This window comes from Phodopus roborovskii, unplaced genomic scaffold (assembly GCF_943737965.1).
Source record: "Phodopus roborovskii unplaced genomic scaffold, PHOROB, whole genome shotgun sequence".
Lineage (NCBI taxonomy): Eukaryota > Metazoa > Chordata > Mammalia > Rodentia > Cricetidae > Phodopus > Phodopus roborovskii.
In genome coordinates, this window is record NW_026126447.1 from 13745412 (window position 1) to 13769302 (window position 23891).

The window sequence follows — 23891 nt, forward strand, 5'->3', positions numbered from 1 at the left end:
AACTCCTGAAGTCTTGAACATTGCTTTGCTCTTGATAGTTGAATGACCTTGAGAAATTGACTTCAATGCTTTCAGTTTTCAATAAAATGAATAAATTTTAGAGAAGGAAATAAGAATACATGTATGTAAATATATGTATATACTTAAATGGTAGTAGCTAAAAAGTTTTGAAACTATTTCCAATTCTTTTATGTTGTATACAACTTTATCTTTCACTCTAATGTAACCTCTATATTTTGCATCTAAATATTCATTTCTTTTTTAATAATACTTCCTTTTGGGAAACTGGCTCTTATTCATTCTTATCTAACTCACTGATATAGCACTGCATCCTTTACCCAACATGAGACTGTAATCATGCTTTCTTCCTCAACCGAATTTCTAACATCACATCTCATAGAAATAATGCTTTCTTTCCTAAAAGCTTCCTATGGTACTCATCCTGTTTCATGATTTATGGGAAGACTTGACTCCAAGAAGCATTGTTTGTTTACATGATTAAGATTTTCATGATACTTCAGATTCTTTAGGAACAAAAAACACATTCCTAAGAGTTACCTAAGAGTTATAAACATGATCACATTTAAAATTTGTGTAAATGAAGGATATTCTGTGTTTTAATTTGCTATGTTTAGAAAATGATAGCTATTTTAATATCTTAGAAATAAAATTGTCTGTGTTATTAAGTTTTGCTGTGCTGTGTTTTGTATTTTGAGACAGGATTTCTCTGTATAGTCCTGGCTGTACTGGAAATGGCTTTGTAGACCATGCTGGCCAAGTATTCAAAGATCTACCTGCCTTTACCTCCTGAATACTGGATTAAAGGCATGTGCTATCAGTTCCCAGATGTATGACTCATGTTAAACTTAGGGATAATATCTTTTAGACATATCAAATGTTAACACAAAAATTTTCAAACTTCAGAAGCTTAAACAAAAGCATAAAATTAGATTTGAACTAGTATGTATCCCTAGTGCACAAATGGACTTTGGGAACCCATTCCCCATATGACACTCTCTCTGGGGAGTGGTTAGGGGATTGGTTGGTGGAGTCGGTGAGGGACATAGGACATAGGGAGGGAGAGGGAACTGAGATGATATCTAAACTAAGATTGTTTGTAAATTAAATAAAATTATCAAAAGTTAATTTAATCAAACTTTCCCAATTTCTTCAGATTAAAAAACTTTTTAATTCATATTTTTAAATAACACTAATACTATCGTGTGATAAATGTCAGAAATTAGAAAAATGTTTACCATAGAAAAGAAATAACATCCTGCATTCCTCAATCCCCATGTAATACCTTCACATGGAAATGAGTGCAGCTACTTGATCATCTATATGACAGTCCTAACAGTAAGACTTGAAGCTGCTTCTGACTGTGTTGCCTGTTTGTAGTACCCATTCTTTCTACCAAATTGCCTCATCCATCTGTAACAGAAGAGTAGGTATCTAGTATCACTGCAACTTGACATACCATGTCTTGCTTAAGTCTACGGGAGGACTGCCTGTATCTTAAGAGAAAGAGCAGAGGGATGAAGCTGGTAGAGGAACTCAGAAGAAGGGAGAAGGAGAAACTTATATTGGCATGTCATAAATAAACAATGCAAATAATGCAAACTAAATGGCAACAACAACAACAAAAATAAATGAGCACTACATTACATCTCTAACATCAATAATGGAAGTTAGTTTTGAAGCACCCTATAATTTTCTTTTAAGTCATAAATTTATTTTTCTTATCAATCTAAAAAGTCACCATTAAAGAAATACATTGCATTACTCCATGTAATTCAGTATCTATAACTAACCTATATCAAAATCAGGTAATTTTGCCAATTTTCTCCTGTTCTTAAATCTTGCAAATATAGAGAATTATACTAACCTAATTTAAAAACTGATACTTTATAAGACAAAATTGATGAGCTCTGAAATATGGTAATGATCATTACAGATTCTATCAAGTGTCTTCAGAGATAATGAGGCTAAAGTAATATTGATATGCAATAATTCACTTTAGGTTCTTATCTGTTGTCCACTTTTGAAATCTTATATTGTCAAATTTTGAAATATTTTCCTACATCTACTTCAATAAAAGAAAAAGAAAGCATAATATACCTGTTATATTAAATTTCTTTAAAAGTATATATAATTGGCCAAGCAATGGTAGTGAACACCTACAATCCCAGCACTTGGGAGGAAGGGAAAAGGATCTCAGTGATGGTGAGACCAGCCTAGTCAACAGAGTGAGTTACAGGACAGCCAGAGCTGCTACAGAGAGACACTTGCATTGAAACAAACCAACAAGCAAACAAAAAAGTATATATAATCTTTTTACTCTTTCATCAATTGTTAATTTTGGAAATTAAAATATCACTACACCATTTCTTCCTGTTCCCTTTCTACCTCTAACCCCTACCCTTTACCTCTTTTGTTCTTTCTCAAATTAATTGACTTTGCTTCTGTATTTTTCTATAAATAAATCTGTGTGTGCATTTAAAAGTATATGCATACAACCTGCTCAGTCCATATAATGTCATTTGTATATAAATGATTTTAGCACCAAATATTTCTTATTGAATTTTCAATTAGTAGGAAGACATTTCCCCTTCACTTTTAACATTCTTTTGTTGCCTTCTGTAGCCATTTTTTGAGGGTCTGATCTCCTTAGGTCTGACCTCCCTTCTATATTAGCATGTCTAATGGAGTCATTTTTGTTAAGCTCTTATTTAGGCAGTCATGACGTTGAGACTTCAGAAATTTAGTTTCCTTGACATCTTTTGAAGATATAGTCATACAGTTTGTTTTGATTATATCATTTCCCTATTCCAATTACCCTAAAATCCTCCCCATCTTCCTAACCACATTTTATATTATTTTTTTCTCTCTCTTGTTCTCTCCTTTTCTCTCACACAACACAAACAAACAATGAAACAAACAAACAAAAATACCAAAAGCAAAAACAAAAAGAAAATCTCACAGAAAATCAGTCTGTTTTGTTTTGGGGTCTGTCCAAAAAGTATAGTTTATACACCCAGTGAAACTAAATTGATTGAAACATAAACACGTATGTTACCTTCTAAAGCTGGTATCAATTACAAAGAGCTTTTAGATTAGGGTTGGAATTTGTGCACACTTCCTTTTCTTGTTCTTTGGATTCTGTATGATTTGAACCTGTGCAGGTCTTTTACATGTTTTTAGAGTCCATGTGAGTTCATACGTGCATCAATCTTACTGTGTTAAAAGCCATTCTATCTTAAGTGTTATCTACCACCACTTGTCTTGCAATATTTCACCTCCCACATAGCTTCCTGAACCTTGAGGGGTAGGGCTTAATAAAGACATTAAATTTAGGACCAGGTGCTACTAAGTTTCTCAGTCTATGCCTATTATCCAGTTTAGGGTATTTGTGTTAGTTACGATTTACTCTAAGAAGACACTTTTTGAGGAAGGTTTGAACATTATACTCATATATGGGTATAGCAATAATGTCATTAGAAATAATTTTATTACTATGTTCCTTTAGCAGAATAATGGTAGTGATAAATGGTATCACAACTATAAAGAACTAAAAATATTAAGTATTACAAAAATAAATAATCCAGTTAAAATGATTTGTAGAATTACACAGAGTTTGTAAAAAAAAGAAAGAAAGAAAGGAAACACAAACGACTGAGAAACAAGGAAAATTTAAACATTCTTATCCATCATGTAAATGTAAATAAACTACTTTGGGATTTTATTTTGCCCCAATCAGAATGGCTTAGATCAACTTTCAGAAGGAATGGGGGATATTTATTTATTGCTGGTAAGAATTTAAACAGCTAGAGCCACTATGGAAATCAGCGTATGGGTTCCTCAAAAACTGAAAATTTATTTACTTCAAGATCCAGGCATAACATTCTTGGACAAATGCCTTAATAACGTTCTATATCTTAATGCAGAATCATTCTATTTTTATTCACCATAGCCAAAAATTGGATCTGGTCTAGATGTCTAACAATAAGTGCATGGAAAGCTGACATGTAGTTCATTTATATAATGTAATATTATTAAAGTGTTAAGAAAGAAATGATTAAATTTGTAGGACAATGAACAGAAAAAGAATCAATCACCCTAAGTGAGGTACCCAAAACACTAAAATACAAATATTGCATATGTTCTCTTACATGTAGATGATAATGTTTTGGCATATGTGTGTTATAATCTGAAGACCATTACAAACATTTTGACAGTACATTTTTACACTGTCATTTTTCTATGTTTTATTTATTTGTAGTTTGTTTGGTCTGGTTTTGGTTTTGGTTTGGATTTATTGAGATGAGGTCTTTTCATGTAGTACCAGCTGGAGGTCCTAAACTATTTATGTACAGTAGGATGGCCTTGCATTCCAAGAGATCTGCTTGCAACTGCCTCCTGAGTGCTTGGACAAAAAGCATGTACCACAAATCCTGACTTGTTTTGTGTTTTAAGAAATACATGTTTGTATTTAGAAATAAAATACATAAAAAAATTTCATGGAATTACTATTTGAAGAAGGAGACTTGGGAATGAGAAGGAAAGACAATAATAAGAGCTGTTCAAATAGCTGTGAGAAAAATGGGGTTTATTTCAAATAAGTTTTTATAATTCAAATACTAATTATATTTACAAACAGTATGACTTCACCCATAAATTACATTTAGAGTTGACTCTTCTACTTGAAAGGATAGATTCTATTGGCTATAACAGTCTTTTGGAAGATATTTTTATTTAATTGTGTACCTCAAAATTCCCAAAATTGTAACTTGATATTTATTCCTTATTGATATACTTTTTCATTTAAATTTTTAAAAATAAATTATTTTTTTACAATATATTCTAACCAGAGTGTTTCCTCACTCATCTCCTCCAAGATGTTGCCCTTCCCAGTCCACCCAAATACAAACCTCCTCCCTCTTCTGTTCTCTGACTCTGTGCTTGTGTGTTTCTCCTTCTATATATCTAGAAAAATGGAAAGGCAAGGACATAGAACAAACCATAACACAAGAAGATGAGAGAGAAGAGGAATTATGAGAAATATACACATGCACAAACACACATGTACACACACACACACACACACACACACACACACACACACACAGTACCATCACCCCTACCTCATAAAACACAGTATCAGTAAACATAAATTACAAGCAAAAGATCACTAAGGTAAACTAATTCCCAAACAAAGCAATATAAGACAAACAGTCTCCAAAAATACCATGTGATTAGTTGCTGACAATCTACTGCTGGATGTTGTGAGTTGTCCCTCTGCATGCTCTGAATATGTGTTACTTTTACTGGTTGATGAATAAAGCTTTTTCAGCCAGTAACTAAGAACTGTAAAGTCATGCATGAAATCTGAACAGTGATAGACAGAAAGGGAAGGCGAGTTGAAGAATGCCACATAGACACAAAGGAAGCAAGATGCCAGGGCATCACTAGTAAACCACAGCCCCATAGTGATACACAGATGAATAAAAAATGGATTAATTTACAAGAAAGAGAGATAGCCAGTAATAAGCCTAAGCCATTGGTGAAACAATGATAAATGTACTCTGAGTGGTTATCTCTTAAGCAGCTGTAGGGACCCAGTGGGCAGAAAGAGAACTCAGTCAAGTGGCACTGGGCTAGGAAAAAAAAAAAGTGTTCTCTACAGCTGGACATGTCACCTGCCTTTGAGTGTTGTATGTTTACCCAATAAAATACCACTATTTATGTGTGCACGCTGTGCATGTTTTGTGTATAAGCATTTTGATGGCTCCAATGGGATGGACAGGGATGGATTTTGGCGCTGGGGTGTCACAGAATACTGAATGTTACAGCTCTGAAGGAGGTATTCTGACAAAAGGGATCCAAGGAATATCACAGGTCTCAGTAAACATTGCAGCTAGCAGCTTACAGGTCAACTTCAGGGAAATCCTTTCCAAGTGTATCAGCTCTGCTCCAGCAGGAGAGGACTCCTCCCCCCAGCTGCGCCCCCACCAGCGAAGAATGTAACAAACAACTTTGCTTAGCCAGATGAAAATTTCCCCAGAAAAAAAAAAAAATGTGTTACAGCTTACAGCTCCACTCAGCTCTGCCCAGGGTTGTTTCTGCTCCAGCAAAAGGTCTCACCCAAACCTCATTCAAGAGACTTATTGAGAGAGAAGAATCCAGGAGACTGGTTGCTCTCTGCCAGGGTGGCAGAGGACAACAGGCAATAGGGCAAGAGGAATAGCCAGAAGTTGCACAGGGATGGGTTTTATTTAGGGCTTCCTAGGGGTTGGAGTTTCTCCAGGGAGATTTGTAGTGAGATAGTCCTTCTCTGGCACTGACCACACCCATTGGGGGGTGGAGCCATGGGCGGAAGTGACCTGTGGAAGGAGGTCGGAGGGGGCCAGGAAAGGCGCTCTCTTTCTGGCGTGACTCGGATAGGAGAGGATCGGGTTGAATTTCCTGGTGTTCATCTGTCTAGGTTGTAAGTTATACCTCATCAAGACCTGAGAAGGAAATTAACAATACTAGAGTAGACAGGAAATGCGGATGGACAACTTCCAAAAGGTGCAGCAAGGACAGAAACAGCAAGCCACCTGAACAGTCACCCTAGGTCTCACAGCAACGTTGGTACACCCAGATTTGGCTAAGGCCAAGAGAACTTGACAGACCACAACAACAGCAGGGAGGTAGAGTGGTTGTCTTACCCTGACTTGGCAAGGTCAAGCAGTCTTCTATATTTGTCTCCTGCAAGCACATAGGACTGTATGTCCAAATCAGTGGTCAAGGTGGGGGCAATTCTATGCCCAACAGGCCATTAGCTGAGGCGAGATTGAACTCCAGCAGGAGAAACAACAGTGTCCAACATATTTTTGGGAAAGTGCACGGTGTTGTCAGGAGCAACAGTGTCTCATGTCAATGGAGTCCTAATATTAAAACATTTAAATGTCATGTTTTGCATGTCTATGAAGTGATTGAAGATTAAGCATCTATATCTGACTAATCTCATAGGTACAGGAAATGTGAGTGAAGATAGTATGTAATACTCGGGAACTTAGCTAAAAAGACTGATTAAAACTTTCCTGAGTAAAGCAGGAACAAATACTTAAACAATATAACTATTTACATATACATATATGTAAATCACTAAAATAGAGGTAGAGTATAAGTGTCAAGACAAGAGGTAGAACTATAAAGGGCAGCAAGATAAATATCCCATATTGTATCAATATACAAATGTCTTGAATACAAGAAAAGTATACATACATAGAATATGGTAAAAAATAATGTGTATAAAACATTGTAAGTGGAAATATTTAACACAATATAACAAAATATAAACTTAATTTTACATAGCTTACCACATAAGAATACACAACAATGTAAGCTGTAAAATACTATCTCATTCTTACTCAAATTTTTAAGAAAATAGGCTAATCTACCTATATCCCATCTAAACCATATCTTTCCCAACCATTCCCTATTCCTGTCTAAAAGATAAACCCGAGTGTAAGCATCACCCAATCCCAAATAACTAAAACCAACCCAAAGACGATGACTATTATCCCAAAATTCCAAGGGTAGGGAAAGGGGGCGTCGTTATCTTAAGATTACTTCCTGCTGAAATGGGACGATGATTGCTCCAATGGATCCTGTAGGAAGAAAATTTTTAGCAACCAATTTTCTCAACAGAACTGGCTTTGACATATGTAGCTAGTCACTGTGTGGCAGAAAATTCTTAACAGTAGTTCTATTTGAAACTCTGGCCAGGGTGTAATAAAAAGGTGCACGATTACAGCTAGCTAGTCATGAGTTGTCTCGAGCAAAACAGTCTCAAACCGGTTTTAGGGTGATGTTTGTAATTCACATGCATCAGGTTGAGTCAAGCAGAAACGATGATGTGGGGTCCCATCTTCTTTTCGGAGAGTTTAAAGACTGTTGTTAGGAATTGTTGTTTTTTCTTGTGGAAAAGTTACACATCAATATTAAAGTAAAATTTTTAAGTTTTAAGGTATGTATTAGGGAAAGACAACAATAAGCATTAAAAGTATGTGAGAAAATTAGGATTTCAGAGAGAAAATTGCATATAAGATATGAGTCCCCAGATTTTGTTTTCTTCTGCCTTACACCAATTGGCTTTTTGATTTAAGGCAGAAACCATGAATTTAATATTAACAATAGGTTTGAATTTAGAGAAGGAAAGCCAAATCCAACCCCAAAGCCAGCATTGGTTTACAAAAATTGGGACTTTAGGAATACTAGATAGAAGAGAGAAATAGAATTTTATATAGAAATAGTTTACTACAATTAAATATTTTTTTTACCATATATCAGATTTTGCTTCCTTAAGTGATTGTTTCTGAAGAGCTGTCTTCTCTTTTGTAGGCACCTACATGTTTAGTGTCTTTTGGCTGTTTGATGATAGGTTTTTTCTGTTTTGCTGTAAAAACAAGAACAGAACACTTCCCCTACCTTTGAGAGGCCTCCGCACACCTCATAGGACCTAATTTGTTGGATGACTTGTCGTTTCTCTTCATTAAGATGTTTTTTTTTTTTTTGTTCAACTCAAATCTTGATTAACTTAGATGGTATCCATAGTTTTTCTTCTCCTGTAGATACAAATGCAAAACCCCTACCCCAAAGTAACACATATCCTGTTTTTCATTCTGAGTCAGTACATCCTTGAAGTACACTGGCTGATTTAGTTTAGAAGTTTTTTTTTTTTTTTTTTTTTTTTTTTTTAATTGCCCAGTGTCTTTTTGTAGCTGTTTTTTTCTTTTTCATCAGCATTAGAGATTTCCAGGGTGGGAATTGTCAGATTTCAATCCTTGAGTTCAGACTGGCTAGGATTAGGGTCAGATTTGGCTCTGGTTTCAGGTCCAGGGTGTATTTCTTTCACTAGTCCTTTTTAGCCCCTTGGCTCTAATTTTAGGACCATGGTGTATTCGTTTCACTGGCTCTGATTCCAGGGACAGAGTGTGTCTTTAGCACTGGTTTCAGGGACAAGGTGCATTTCTTTGGTTCTCGTTGCAGGGGAAACTGTGTCTTTGGCTCTGCTCTAAGTGTGTTTCTTCAGCAGGCTATTTTTCTCATACTGTGATTGCTGCCCCAGCCTTTATGTATGTTCACACAGACAGTCATATATGTGTTTGTATATATATATATATATATATGTATGTATGTATGTATGTATGTATGTATATGAATCTGGGAAATGCAATTTCGTGTGTCTTCCATTACTACTGTCTCTTATCATCTTTCTGTCTCCTCTTCTGCAAAATCCCCCAAATCTTGGGGAGAGGGCTGAGAGTTACAAAGTTTCTCACTCTCTGCACACTGTCCAGTTGTGGGAATCTGTATTAGTTTACATCTACTGCTAGAGGACACTTCTTTGACAGTAGCTGGGAAAAATATTGATCTATGGCCATAGCAAAAGACCTTTAGAAGTCATTTTATTGTTATGTTCCTTTCATGGAATATTAGTATTTGCTTTTCCTCCTGTTTGCTTAGCTATCTAATACTAAGTCCTAAGCCACCAAAACAGAATCAGGCTTGGGTTCAATATTATGCTATGAGTCTGAAATAAATTTAGGTCTTAAATCCTCCCAAAGTTTGTACCACTTTTGCACCAGTGTGTCATGTATAAGGTCACCACTGTAGGTCTTCCCTGTTTGTAGCATGTAAAATAACTTCCAGTATTGCACACAATAGTAAGTTAGGGTGAAGTATTTACATAGACACCAGCTGGACTTCTCTGAGATCCATGAAACACTTGAGTATGTAAGAGTTGTCTTAAGCAATGGAGCTTTTACTTCAATCTAGGCAAGCAGCAACAGTTTCATAATAGTTTGAATTTTGGGGGCTTTAGAGAGGCTTTGAACAATTATGATGTTAAGAGGCCACTACATCATTGCTCTTATTAAAAAAAAAAAAGAAGAAGAAGAAGCTCACAGGTCACATAGCATAGGCTGTGTACAATGAGCAGGTCCTAATCAGATAACAGATAATGTAGCAAGTTTAACTTTGAGTAAGATATTCATGTACTTTATGAATTTTCAAGGCTGAAGTACACTGCATTGTCACCCCTTATATTCCAAGAAAGGCTCTGGCTTGGGTAAATATATACTTGAAACTTAATTTCAGAAGATGCTGAATTTTTAGTTCATTTCCCACATTATTCATTTACAGTGAAATGTTAAAAACTAGCACACTGAAATAAATAATACTTGTAAAATATTTCTTGTGTTTATTATTTAATACTGATTTATATTTTAGCACATTATTCTAGCTTGAAGAAATGATAATTTTCTCAAAGATCTGTAATTGTAATATTTGTAGATTATTTTTTAGCAACTTTCAGATAGTATTGAATTTTACCAAGTTAAATGTACTTCTTATCAGAAAATGGGTGAGTTTTATCTTTGGGAGATTTTGAAAAACTCATCTGTTTGGCTTCTTTATGTTTTATTTTGCACAGTCAGTTCACTAGTTTATACTGAAGTATTGAAGCAATATTTATTTCCTTAACTTTTGTAATAGATATCTTAAACATCCAGTGTTGTGTAATATTTTGATTACATTTGGACAATAAAATTTCTTTTGAATCACAGGATAGAGCTAGCTATTAACAGACCAAAATTAATCATAGATGTTTTGGAAGACTGAGTCCAGATAGATGGAAGTAGAAGGGCTGGGATTAGAGAGGATCTGAACACAGAAGAGATAGGAGGTCACTAGTACATTCTCTGATCATTCAGATTCTTAGCCTGTTATCTGATTCCTGACTTTTATGGATACAGCATAAATAGATAAATACAACAATCTAGTAGAGACAAAATGATATCTCATTTTACTGTTGCAAAAGAGCAAAAGTAATCCACTTTAATAAAAAGATTCAATAGAATAATTTGTTGGCATAAATGTAAAAATTTAAATATAATCAGAACTTGAAATACTCCTTATGAATCTCAGTTTATATATTTCATGTTTCCAGTAGCTGATCATTTTTACCTATATTTTAACATGGGCTTTATACAGAAATGTTCTCCATGTAGTAAACATATTTAATCACTTGAGAATAATATAAGTGTAAAATCAGACATCTTAGTCTTTTCATATTTTTTATGTCAGGAACTGTAACAACTATTAAGTGATGTGATAAAAACATTGAATCTGAGATTCTAATATAGAAAAGTAAAGGAGGTGATAAATTTTGATAATAAAATTTGCAAAAGCAATACTTCCTTCTATATTACATACAATTCAATTACCTAGTCTGTCTGCTGTACTGTAACATTTCTTCCAAAACCACCTCAATTGGGTTTAAATGAGTTAGATGGGTAATATATATATATATATATATATATATATATATATATATATTTATATATATATAAATGTGTGTATATATATATACATATAAATGTATATATATATATATATATATATGTGTGTGTGTGTGTGTGTGTGTGTGTATGAACTGAATACGATATAATGCACGCAGAAGATAACTAGTAAACATTTAGATTGCATTAATTTTTAGATGTTTTTCTCATTTTTGTCTTTGATTCTTGCGACCTGGTCTCACATAATATCATGGAGTCTATACTCTCTTTAAACTCATTATATACCTAAGAAAACCTTGAACTTCTTATCCACATGTCTCTTCTTCATGAGTGGTAGGAGATCTTGGACACCACCCTCCCTAGATTCATGCATTTCTGGTGATTAAACCCATGGCTTGACACCAGCTAGACAGGTGATCCTAGAAGTAAGATGCATATTACCTTACCTTAAGATGTATGTACATATTTATTTATATTAAAATATGTATTCCCATATCAATTTCTAAATACTTTGGTAGTTGGCATTAGCATTAATAAATATTGCTAATGTTGTGTTTGTCATTGTTTTTAACCAGTTTGTTGGCCATTAGTTTTTCACTGTATTTGTGATATAAAATTCTCAGTCAGATGTTAACCTCTTTCATTACTGGCTAAGAATTTCAGTTCAATATTTAGTTTAATGAATGAGGCACCTTAGGATGTTCTATCTTTTAAAGTATGATGCTACATGCTGACTAATCTTGTTAACTGAAGCTTTTGTCAGGTCCAAGCCAGTGAAATTATTAGGATACAAAAGAAATTAGCCCCTATGCTAAGTATCAATGTGCCATGCTGCACAGAGACTAAAATGAAGGTAATTGAGTCTGCAGATGTTTACTAATAGACCATATGATATTTTCTGAATATTGTGACATATGAGGACTTTGGGTGGTTCTGTGACTTTGGGATCAAGTATTCCAAAAAATAATCCATCCTCACTGCTATTTCAAAGTCCAGTAGTCATGATTTCTCACAATGATCTTTTGAGTGGCAGTACTTGAACCCCCATTCAGTATTAATGATTAATGTAAAAGGGTTGTGCAGTCAAAAATCATGTTTTTTATTCCTGAAGGTTCTTGGATCCTGATTTAAGCAACTGATTTTACATATAAATTGGTCCAAACTTGGCAAAAATCAAGAATATTTAACAGGGCACAGATGGTGAAACAGAAAGTAATACCCAGAGCTTTGGGGGACATGAGTGCTCTCTAACCCACCACCAGCTGTTTTAGCTCAAGTGTGAATAAAGAACTTTTAAGAATCAATAAAAGTGTCTTATGTGGTGCCTAAATATTGCCTACCCAACCAAACTGACACCAAAAGCGGAAACAACCATCTGGTTGTGTTTTAGAGGAAAATAGGCTTCAGCCTGACAGGGAAAATTAAGATTGATAGAGCAGTTCTGCTGATGAGGGGCACATCACAGACTCCTAACATAATTACTATGGAAATGTACTCAGCCTAGCCACAACTGAGTGTCTTCTAGCTTTCTGTTTTAATTGTGCCAGGAAAAAACAAAAAGAACAAAAAAAGCCATATTCTGGAGAAGATATTCTAGCTTTCTTTCAGGAAAAAAATTTAATAAAAATATGTCATGCATAATAAAGTATATGCCAAATAAAGTGAACAGTGAATCCTTTCTGTAACTTCAAGTGCTTTGCCTACCTTTTCTGCTTGCAGGGAGCCATTACTGGTGACAGCTTTATATCACTAACTTCTGAACTCTAGACCTTTTCACCTAGCTGAAAGCTTTTTGCAACAGATTTTAGTTTCTCCAAGTAAAATAAAATGTACAAGTCAGTTTATTTTAGCTCTATACTATCGTCTGAAGGATTTATGTTACAAAGAGAATATGTTTTTAGCAAAAAGTAAATATCAACACTAAATTTAACCAAGAATTTCATATCAGTGATGATTTACTCACAAATAAGCCCATTGAAAAAGAGTATACAGCTCCATGAAATGGTTCAGTGGGTAGTAGCACTGGTACAATAGACCCTCCAACCTGAAAGTTCCATGTCTCAGTCCTTCAAGGTGAAAAGTGAAACCAATTCTTACAAGTTATCCTCAAACCACCACAAACACTCTTTGGCACATGCTTGTTTGCACACACACACACACACACACACACACACACACACACACACACACTGAATAAATAGATAAGACCAGAAACTATTTGTTAAATTAGAAATAAAAGAAGCATTTAACAGGGTATGGAAAATACTCAGAAGACTTACCTTTAGTGTTTATAAAAATGATGTCACAAAGAGAAACTATTTGAGTAAAAGATCAAAATGTGTTTAAGAGCCAAAGTATGTTTAAATTAAAGGTAGTGGTGGCACATTTTAACTCCAACACTCAGGAAGCAGAGACAAGCCAATGTCTGTAAGTTCAAGTACAAACAAGTTTCAGAACAGGCTCCAAAGCTTCACGGAAAAATCTTGTCGCAAAAAAATTATATGTGTGTGTGTGTGTGTGTGTATTTCATTTATTTGTGCAATATTATTCATATTTCTTACAAAAGTGAAATGTAAACATGGTTTATAGCATTATTTTCTATTTCAAATGTGATTTTCTTTTTTTTTTTTTAAGTTGGATATTCAATGTGTTATTTAAATCCCATTAGGTTTTAGAACTTGAAGTGATATACAAAGACCACACAGCCTATAGATTTTGCTATGCATTCATTCCATTTCTTAACAGTTCAAGTTACCAGAGATCACTTTATCTTATGTTTATGACCACTCCACAATATCATTAATGGGAAATTTTTATTTTTCACCCTAACGAACATCATGGTGGTATTTGTGTTCATAATATTCTATTAATTTTATAAGTGTTCTTGCTCACTATAATGTTGACTGTACATGAAGGAGTGAGAAAAGAAACTAAAATGATGAGGAAACACATTATCATTTCCAAAGTTTTTAGTTATTTTAAGGGGCAATATCATTACTTCTGTCCATCATGACTACATGAAGAATATCACATCCTCAAATAAGTTTTGACTGATGCTGCAAGAAACTTCATTGTGTAATTCAATGACCAGGAAAAGATCGTGTTATTAGATGAGTTTACCAGTCATTATCACTTCTTAATCATCTGTTTTAGTGACTTTGATCCATCAAAGCCAAATATGTATAGGTTTTTCTATAGCCAATAGACAAAGAAATTTATAGGTCATTCCTAGACAGTTCTTTTGAGATAAAAGCAGACAATAACTAACTTAAAATGCTATTCTGTGGTGAATCTAAAGGTAGTGATGAAAGAAGACTTTCCCAATAGACAGTTTAAATAATTACAGTTATATTTTAGAGAGGTACAGTAAATAAAATAACATGAAATACATATTCTGAAATAACATATGAGTATCAGTTTACCCTTTTAGGGACATGCATAAAGAACAGGTACATATCTGAAGAACTTTCTTTATCTTTTTAATAGCCAAAAGTGGTCAATCATAGTGTAGCTATTTGAGACCAAATAGACCAAATCAAGCCTACAATATATGGTTAAGCAGTCTTTGGTTTGGGCATCATATGGATTTTTTAATTGAGAAAAATGTATATGGATAACAATGTGAAAGACTGACAATAGATATTCATGAACAAAGAGCATAGGCTATGTCTTGCCTCTTCTAACTTCCAGTGTGATACTGAGCACCTTGGACAGTGCTTTCCAGCAGGGAATGAGTAAATCTGAGAATCCTCCAGTGGGCTCAGTGGGCTACAGCTTCTCAGAAGGAGGATCTTTTTGACAGCATTATAAGATCAACTTCTCCCTTTCAAATAAATTGATTTTGTTTTACAGGCTCATGTCTTTTGCTAGTGGGATCTTGGCCTGGCAGGGCTTATCCTGCTCCCAGTGTAGACCACAGTGATTTTCTTCAGCCATGCTTAATAAACTCAATAATTTTAGCTGGGCTTTTAAATGTATATATGTATATATGTATATATGTATATATGTGTATATGTGTATATGTGTATATGTGTATATGTGTATATGTGTATATGTGTATATGTGTATATGTGTATATGTATATGTATATGTACGTATGTATGTATGTATGCATGTATGCATGTATATATTGGGTACAACTCTCATGTCCAATTGAATTTACAGATAACTTCTTCTCCGTGTTCTACTTTCTACTGTCTCTAGTTGTGGGTCTGGATGCACATTTTTATACCTTTCTCCTCTATTTATTTTCCTCTCTCTCTATCATACTGAACATGGACAGGAACAGAGCAGTAATAAAGCCATGCACTCAGTGATATCCTGTTTGGAAATTATTTTTGAGTAACATGTATGCATTTACCTTGGAATTCATCCACACTGGAGTTTTCATGAAGTAGGCAGAGTGAAACCAGAATCTTTAGTAGAAGATAATTGCAATGGCCTTCCTCTCAGTTACCAGAAGAAACACCGCCCCACCTCATCTCAACTTCATATAACAAGTTGTCCACATATTCAAATGTTTCAGTCTTTTGAGTCAAGATCAGAAAGACTTATCCAAGTATAGTAATAACATCTTTCCCACTTATGAAATTAAATTTAATGCAAGTTGCCTTTGCTCTTGTTACAAAATGTCTGTAAAGAAACATCTTGAAGTAAGACTGATTTGTTCTGAATACACATTTTGGTCTATTAGGCAGTGCAGGCATTCTGGCATGAGTGTGAGGCAACTAGTTACACTGTGCCAGATAAAACTGATAACAGTTGTGTCAGAAACAGAGAGAGATGAAGGTTAGTGCTATAATCACTTTCTTTTTATTCAGTACAGGACTCTATCTCATATTATGACACTACATACTTTTGTGTCTTCCCTTTTCTGTGAAAACTGTCTGGAGATAGCTTCATGGATGCTCCTTGAGGTGTTTCTTCAAGGCAGCTACAATTTCTATTAGGAGAATAATGAAGATTATTCACTTAACTTTGAATTCTTATGATGCTGTATATCAATAGAAACATCTATACTTAAAGAATTTTAGCGTACTGGAGTTTCCATGTTAGGCAAAATAGCCTCAGATACATATTTTGTATCTGCATTGTTGTAAATGAAATGAGAACTGCATGAAGATGTGTGTTTTCAATTTGAATGACCAAATTCTGGGAATACAGAATTAGAGTTACCTTCACCATCACGCTGATTTTAGTCAATACCTCATGTTTTGTTTTAGATTAAATCATTGATTACCATCAAGGAATATAGAGCCTCAGATTCTTTTGAGATGGAAGTCTAGATTGCCCAAATGAGTACTCTAAAATATGCAACAATTAACTTTGTAAAGGTTATCAGGAAGGATATGACTAAGATATATTGTGGACTTATTTAATTTCATTAGTACAAAGGAAGCTATGTTTATAAATAAATACGTTTAGCAGTAAAGGGGACTCTTTATTCCAGAAAACTGATTTTTTTTCTATCTTAGTAGATCAGATTTGAGGTAAGTGTTCAAAAAACAAAGTTGAAGAATATTTGCCTAGCATATGTGTGGTTCTAGGATACATTCTTCAATATTATGAAATAAATCTGAGTTAATTCTGTATGAAGTTTGTAGGAGGCATTGGGAATTCCATGTAATGCAATCACTGAAACAAAAAATACAGAGGCTAATTTTGTTATTAAATGTAATACAAAATTCATGAATTAATTGTTTAATAAATATGACCTAAACATATTATGATAGAAAATTAATTCAGGAAACATAAGATTAGATTCATGATTCAAGATATTGAATACAAAATACTATGTTATGAGACACATGGGAAATAAAATTTTTCTCAGTAACTCACAAAACAAAAATACAGAAAAAACAAAATAGAGAAATTAGCAATATAAAAAAAGATGAAAAATAAAGACCATGCACATAGAAATAATTTGTACTTCTATATATTTAATAGCACAACTATAAAGTAGATTATTTTTATCACCAACTGAATTTGCAAACACTGAAGTGATGAATAAGCTCATCAGGTTTATGGGAAAAAACTCTTCTATATAATACAGAAATTCTTATACACTGTTATAGTTTTATATGCTATTTTCCAATACATTACACAAAAAATTTACATTGGATTTGAATATGCAGTTCCATTTGTAGCAATTTATATTTTATGACGACTAATTGGAAAAAGTAAAATTATAATTAAAAGCAAAGTTTTATGCAAAACAGATTACAGCTATATAGAAGTTATAACAAGAATGTCCATCAATAGAAGATGGTTTAAGATTGTAATCTCATATATCTATATTGATATTAAGTGATTAAGTGATATAAAAAAAGACAGAAAGATAACATATATTCTAACTCAGTTTGGGAATGTAAAGTTGGTACAATAAAATCAGACTGAGCTCATGGAAGAAAAACAGGTCAGAGTACTGACAGGAGAATTTAAATCAGGATACTTTCTAATAACATCAAGTATTGGGGACGAATTCTGTTTCTTATAACAAAGCAGATAAATTATTCACTTTGACATCTTTGGTTTTGGTTGCTCAACTTGAAGAATATGAACTTTACTAACACACAGAAGTGACAAAAATTTGAGGAAATGGAAGTGCATATTGCCCTGAATTGATCATGTTATAAGGTATAAATGCATCACATAATTGCTCCAAAGCCAAAAAAGGTATAAAACAGTATGTTTCAATACAAACACAAAATAAGAGAAAGCATTTAAAAATGTGAATTCACTATAATTCATGTGTATACACTATAATTAAAATTTTGAACAAATTGCAGATGTGGAAAACTGCTTAATAATGAAAAGTGTATAACGTTTTATTCATAATATCGTTGACAGGGTAACATAAATTAGAGACACCTAGGGTAAAAAAAAAAAAAAAAAAGAGCCACAATAGAGGAAAGGCCTCCATCAGATTGACATATAGAAAAGTCTATAGGACATCTTGATTAATGATAAATTTAGGAGGACCCAACCTACTGTGAGCAGTTCCATCCCCCTCGGCAGCTCATTATGAGATGTACAAAAGAGCAGAAGAGCAGGCTGAGCCAGCAAGTGTGGTTAAGCCAATAAAGGAAGTTGCTCCATAGTTTCTGCTTTAATTCCTGCCTCCAGAATCCTGTTTAAGTTCCTGCCTTGGCTTACCCTGGCAATTGTCTGAAATGAAATCAACTCTTTTTTCTTCAATTAAATAGTGGATACCTCTGGAATTAGGGATCAAGTTAAAATTTTAAAGAAGCCAGCTTAAAAGATATAATATAGTGAACTAAATGAACTTTATAGTTTAACTCATACTAGGTTTGAAGTGCCTGAATAGTTTTGTTCAAAACATTTAGCTATCAATCCAAACTGGTCCCAGAATTTCCTCCAGCAGAGGCCCAGCAATGGGAGTCAAAGATCATGCAGGCAAGGACTCAGAATGGTTCTGCAGGAATAGGTGGATCTCTGGCAGGGGCCGGAAGCTCTAGCAAAGGACAAGGGGTGGAAATCAGAGGCCAGGCAGACAGGGACTCAGGGTGGTGCTGCATGGATAGGCGGGTCTAGTGTGCCCCAGTCACAAAAAGAAACTTCCCAGTGCTATGAAAGCTAGCCCGATGAGATGAAGATTTCAGGTGAGTATCAGCTTTATGTCTCCATGTTCATTTGAGTCAAAGAATCATAGATGTGCATCAACTGATTAATAGATAAAAACTGGTATATTTACACAAAACACAGAGAATAATATAATCCCTCTTAAAAATGAAGTATGCAGGTAAAGAATGAAATTAGGAACAGAAAAACAAACAATGTTTTCTGTCATTTGTTGATGTCACTTGCAATTTAGTGTCCATATTTTTATGTTTGTTGGAGTTGACATGTTTTAGGTATTTTTTACAAATTATAAGCTGATACATGATAAACTTAAACACTGCCTATATTTAGCACTCAGACAAACTCTAAATGGTGACCAAGATAGCATTGCCTTCTCACTGTCATTTATATTTGAAACCTGAATTTTACTCCATCTAATTGCTAGAAAAGATGGAACTGCCCCCTTCCCCATCCTCTAAAAACAAAAATCAAAAGTTAATGTTAGGCTGGATGTGGGAGGGGCATTAATAATAGTGTAAGAAATGTATTGAAAAAGAACTCATGTTTGTACAGAAAGATACAGAGCTATCTGTAATAAGATGAGTGAATGTTAATTCTACTGACATTATAAGGATAGATAGGAAGGAAAAAGTAGGTATGAAGAAAGAGGGTTAATATCTCAATGGAAAAAGAAAAAAGTTTATCCAAGGAGAGGTTAAAAAAAGTCATCAAATGCATAGACATGAGCAAACAGGATTACCAAGCAACTATGTACCCTCTGCAGGTTCACAAGAGGAGAAAAAAGAGAAAGCATTTGAGGGAACCAGAGATATAATTTGTTGTAATGATTTCAAGGACAGCTTCCTTAATTTTTAAATACTAATCAAGTTTTTCTTATTAAAAAAATGTACTAAGAGAGTTCCAAAACAGTATAGCATTTGAATGCGAGGGTATAATTTAAATTTTTGCACAATTATTTAGGGAACTAATTATTTTGAGAGTATAAAAAGAAAATTAAGTTATATGGTTCATAAATATCTTAAAAACTGAATATCACAATTAAATTTTTGGCATTAGAATTTAATTTTCAAAAGGTTATTGTTGAAATTTGTAGCAGAACAGGGAGGAATTAAATGCATCATTTAGATACCAGTCACTATACACCCACTTAACAATGTGGCTATCATATTAGGTATGTTAATTTATATAATTAACCTTGTGTAATTGGTTTAAAGACCTTTTCTAGCAAGACTACATATTACTTACTCTAGAGAATAAATAAAGAAAGCATCAAAGATGAAATAATTTCTTAGAGAACTCATTATTAATAAAATTTTTATTTTCCTTTTGCTATTTATCTTCTTCATGAATATTTAAGGTTATTATTTAAAGGAAGAATTTTCATTTCTGTCTAGGTAGGTCTATAGTACAAATTATTCAAAAGATAATGAAAAATAATTATTCAAGTGAAAATTAGATTATACACTTCTCAATTAGAGCAAAAAATCCAGGCAAATTTGCAAAATAAGATAATAATACATTATTAATATATTACACATTTGCTTATCAAAATTAAGATCTGATATGTAATCCCCCTACTTCATCGATCAACATGTTCTGGTAGAAATACTAAAAAGCATTAAAGTATATTGTCTGGTGTCAGTCTGCTCAATCAATCAACTTAGCAAAATAAGAGCATTGTGTCCTCAAAAGAAAGCAAGCAGTCACCATGAGTAAAACACATTGTAACTTAGCATTTTAGTCACAGAGAACATTTGTAAAATCTCTATGAGGCACATTGGATTTGTATATTCACTGTAGCTCTCATTATCTCTTTCTCCACTCAAATCATACTACTTTCTACTGGAAGAGGTGTTGTCTGAGAGAGGTACTGTCTAGAAGACATTGTATCCTGGAAATGAGGTAATGGGCACATTTCATACCAATGCATTGTAACATTCAACTTGTCATCTGTTCTATTTCCCATTTTTTAACTATAAATCTAGGTGCTTTGAGATTCTCTCCTGCTCCATTCTATGGTATTTTGTGATTTTTTATCATAGTTTATGCAGTTTTCTTCTTGTATCTCTCCTTTCTTAATTTCCTGCTTCTGTTTCAAATCAACTTTTAAGTAAATGACAACAAAAAACAAAAATTGTAGCCTATGCTCAAGGTATCACCTCATGTAGAAAGTCCTCTCTTTAAAAAAAAAATGTCATGCAACACACATTAAATTTTCTACACTTTTTCTCTGAATGTGTAAAGAGATTTTACTCTTTATAAGAAAATAATCGGTGAGTAGGAATGTCTAACACTTTACAAAGTAGTAAGTTATACTCAAAACCCATATTTTCCAGAGAAGTCCTTCTCATTCCATCAGAACTGCATTTGAATACTGGAACCATTTTTTAATTGTTTAATGTTTGCTTTTAAAAATTCCAGTTTGAACACTAGACTTGCCTATCCACACAGAACCACTCTAAGTCGTCATCTGCCTGATCTCTGACCCCCAATGCCAGTCCTCTGCCAGAGCTCCAGGACCCTGCCAGAGATCCACCTTTCCTGGCTGGTGAATCCTGAGTCCCTGTCTGCTAGATCTTTGACCCCCATCACCAAGCCTCTGCTGGAGGTGAGTCTGGGACATGTTAGGGTTGAATCCCCCCACCCCCTTCCCTGGGAAGACCCTGGATTGGCCCTGAATCTCCCTGCCCCTTGTGACCTGTCCACAGAGAGAGCTCTCTGATGCTATGAAATGCAACACCTCCCCACCCATCCGGAGCCTGCCTTCCCCCCACCTTATGCCCTGCCTAGCCAACTGTCCCACTGCTCTGTTTGAGCACTGGAACAGAGGGCTGATCCACAATTCTGCTACCTCCTGGGGACTTTCTGGAGCTTCTCTGAGCACACTAGACCTCCCTATCAACAAAGGACCACTCTGAGTCTCGACCTGCCTGATCTTTGACCCACATTGCCAAGCCTCTGCCAGAGGGAACTTCCTAAATCTTCTCTCAGCACATTTGTCCAGCCTGTCCACATGGGACCACAATTAGTCCATGCCTTCCTAGTCTTTTATGCCCAGGTTTCTGCTGGAGGACCACCCTAAATAACCGCCTGTCTGAACATTGACTCTCATACCTGGGACCCTGCCTGAGGAGAGACCTCCTCAAGACCTTGGGCCACCCAGAGCTACAGACTTGGAACTTCTGATCCACCTAAGCCCACTGGGGGAGTAGCATAGAGAGAGAGAGAGAGAGAGAGAGAGAGAGAGAGAGAGAGAGAGAGACCCCCAACTGCACACACTAGAAGAACCCATGGGAAGATAGCATTACAAGAGAACACCTAACAATAGAAAGTCAAGCATGACACTACCAGAATCTAGGGCCTCTACACCTACTAGACCTGAACACCCCAAAGCAGATGAAGCAGATGAGATCAACTTAAAAAATATCTTCATAAAACATATAGAGGCCTTCAAAGAAAATGTGAGAAAAATCCCTTAAAGAAATGGAACACAAAAATAATTGAAAGAGATAGACAAAAATAGCACACACTAGGTGTCATAACAAACTCAACAGGTACAAAAAAAAAAAAATGGAATAGTCCCCTGTATCAGATCACCATGCATTAAAGTTGGAATTTAAAAACAACACATCTCAGAAACCCTACAAACTCATGGAAACTGAACAATGCATAAATTCAGCATACCTGGGTCAAACAAGAAATAAGGAAAGACGTTAAGAACATCCTAAAATTCAAAAAGAATGAGGACACAACATACCTGAACTTAAGGGACACCCTGATAGCAGTGATATGAGGGAAGTTCATTGCTCTAAGTGCCCATATGAAGAAATCAGAGGATAGTCACACTAAAGAATTAACAGTACAACTGAAAGCTCTAGAACAAAAAGAAGCAAACTCACCCTGGAGTAGTAGATGCCAGGAAATAGTAAAATTGAGGGCTATAAATCAATAAAGTAGAAACCAGGAAAACAATACAAAAAAAAAATCAATGTGACAAAGAGTTGGTTTTTCCAGAAAATCAACAATAGACAAACCTTTATCCAAACTAACCAAAACCTAAAGAGAGAACATGCTAATTAACAAAATCAGAAATGAAAGTGGGAGACATAACAAGGGGCACTGAGGAAATCCAATTTTCAGGTCATATTTTGTAAATTTGCACTAGACAAAATTTGAAAATTCAAAGGAAATGGAAAAATTTCTGGATAATTATCACTTACCAAAATTAAATCAAGAGCAAACAATTTAAATACACCTATAACACATAATGAAATAGAAACAGTCATCTAAGGCCTCCTAACCAAAACGAGCCCTGGGACAAATGGGTTCAGTGTAGAATTCTACCAGAAATTCAAGGTAAAGCTAATTGCAATACTCCTCAAATTGTTCCACATAATAAAATCAGAAGGTTCATTACCAAACTCTTTCTACGTGGCCATAATCACTTTGGTACTCAAGCCACACAAAGATACAACTAAGAAGGAAAACTACAGACCAACATTCCCCATGAACATTGATGCAAAAATACTCAATAAAATACTGGAAAACTGAATCTAAGAACACATCAGAGAAATTATCCACCATGACCAAGTGAGCTAAATCCCTGGGTTACAGGGATAGTTCAACATACAAAAATCTATCAATGTGATCCACCATATAAAAAAACTGAAAAAGAAAAACCACATTATCATCTCAATAGATGCTGAAAAAAGCCTTTGATAAAATTCAATGCCCTTTCATGATTGACAAAATTCAATACTATTTCATGATAAAGGTCTTAGAGAAAACAGGGATAACAGGAACATACCAAAACATAATAAAAGCAGCATACAGTAAACCAACAGCCAACATCAAACTGAATTGAGAGAAGCATAATTTGTAACAACAAGAACGTGAAAGCCACCTAGATGTTCCTCAACTGAAAATAGATAAAGAAGATGTGGC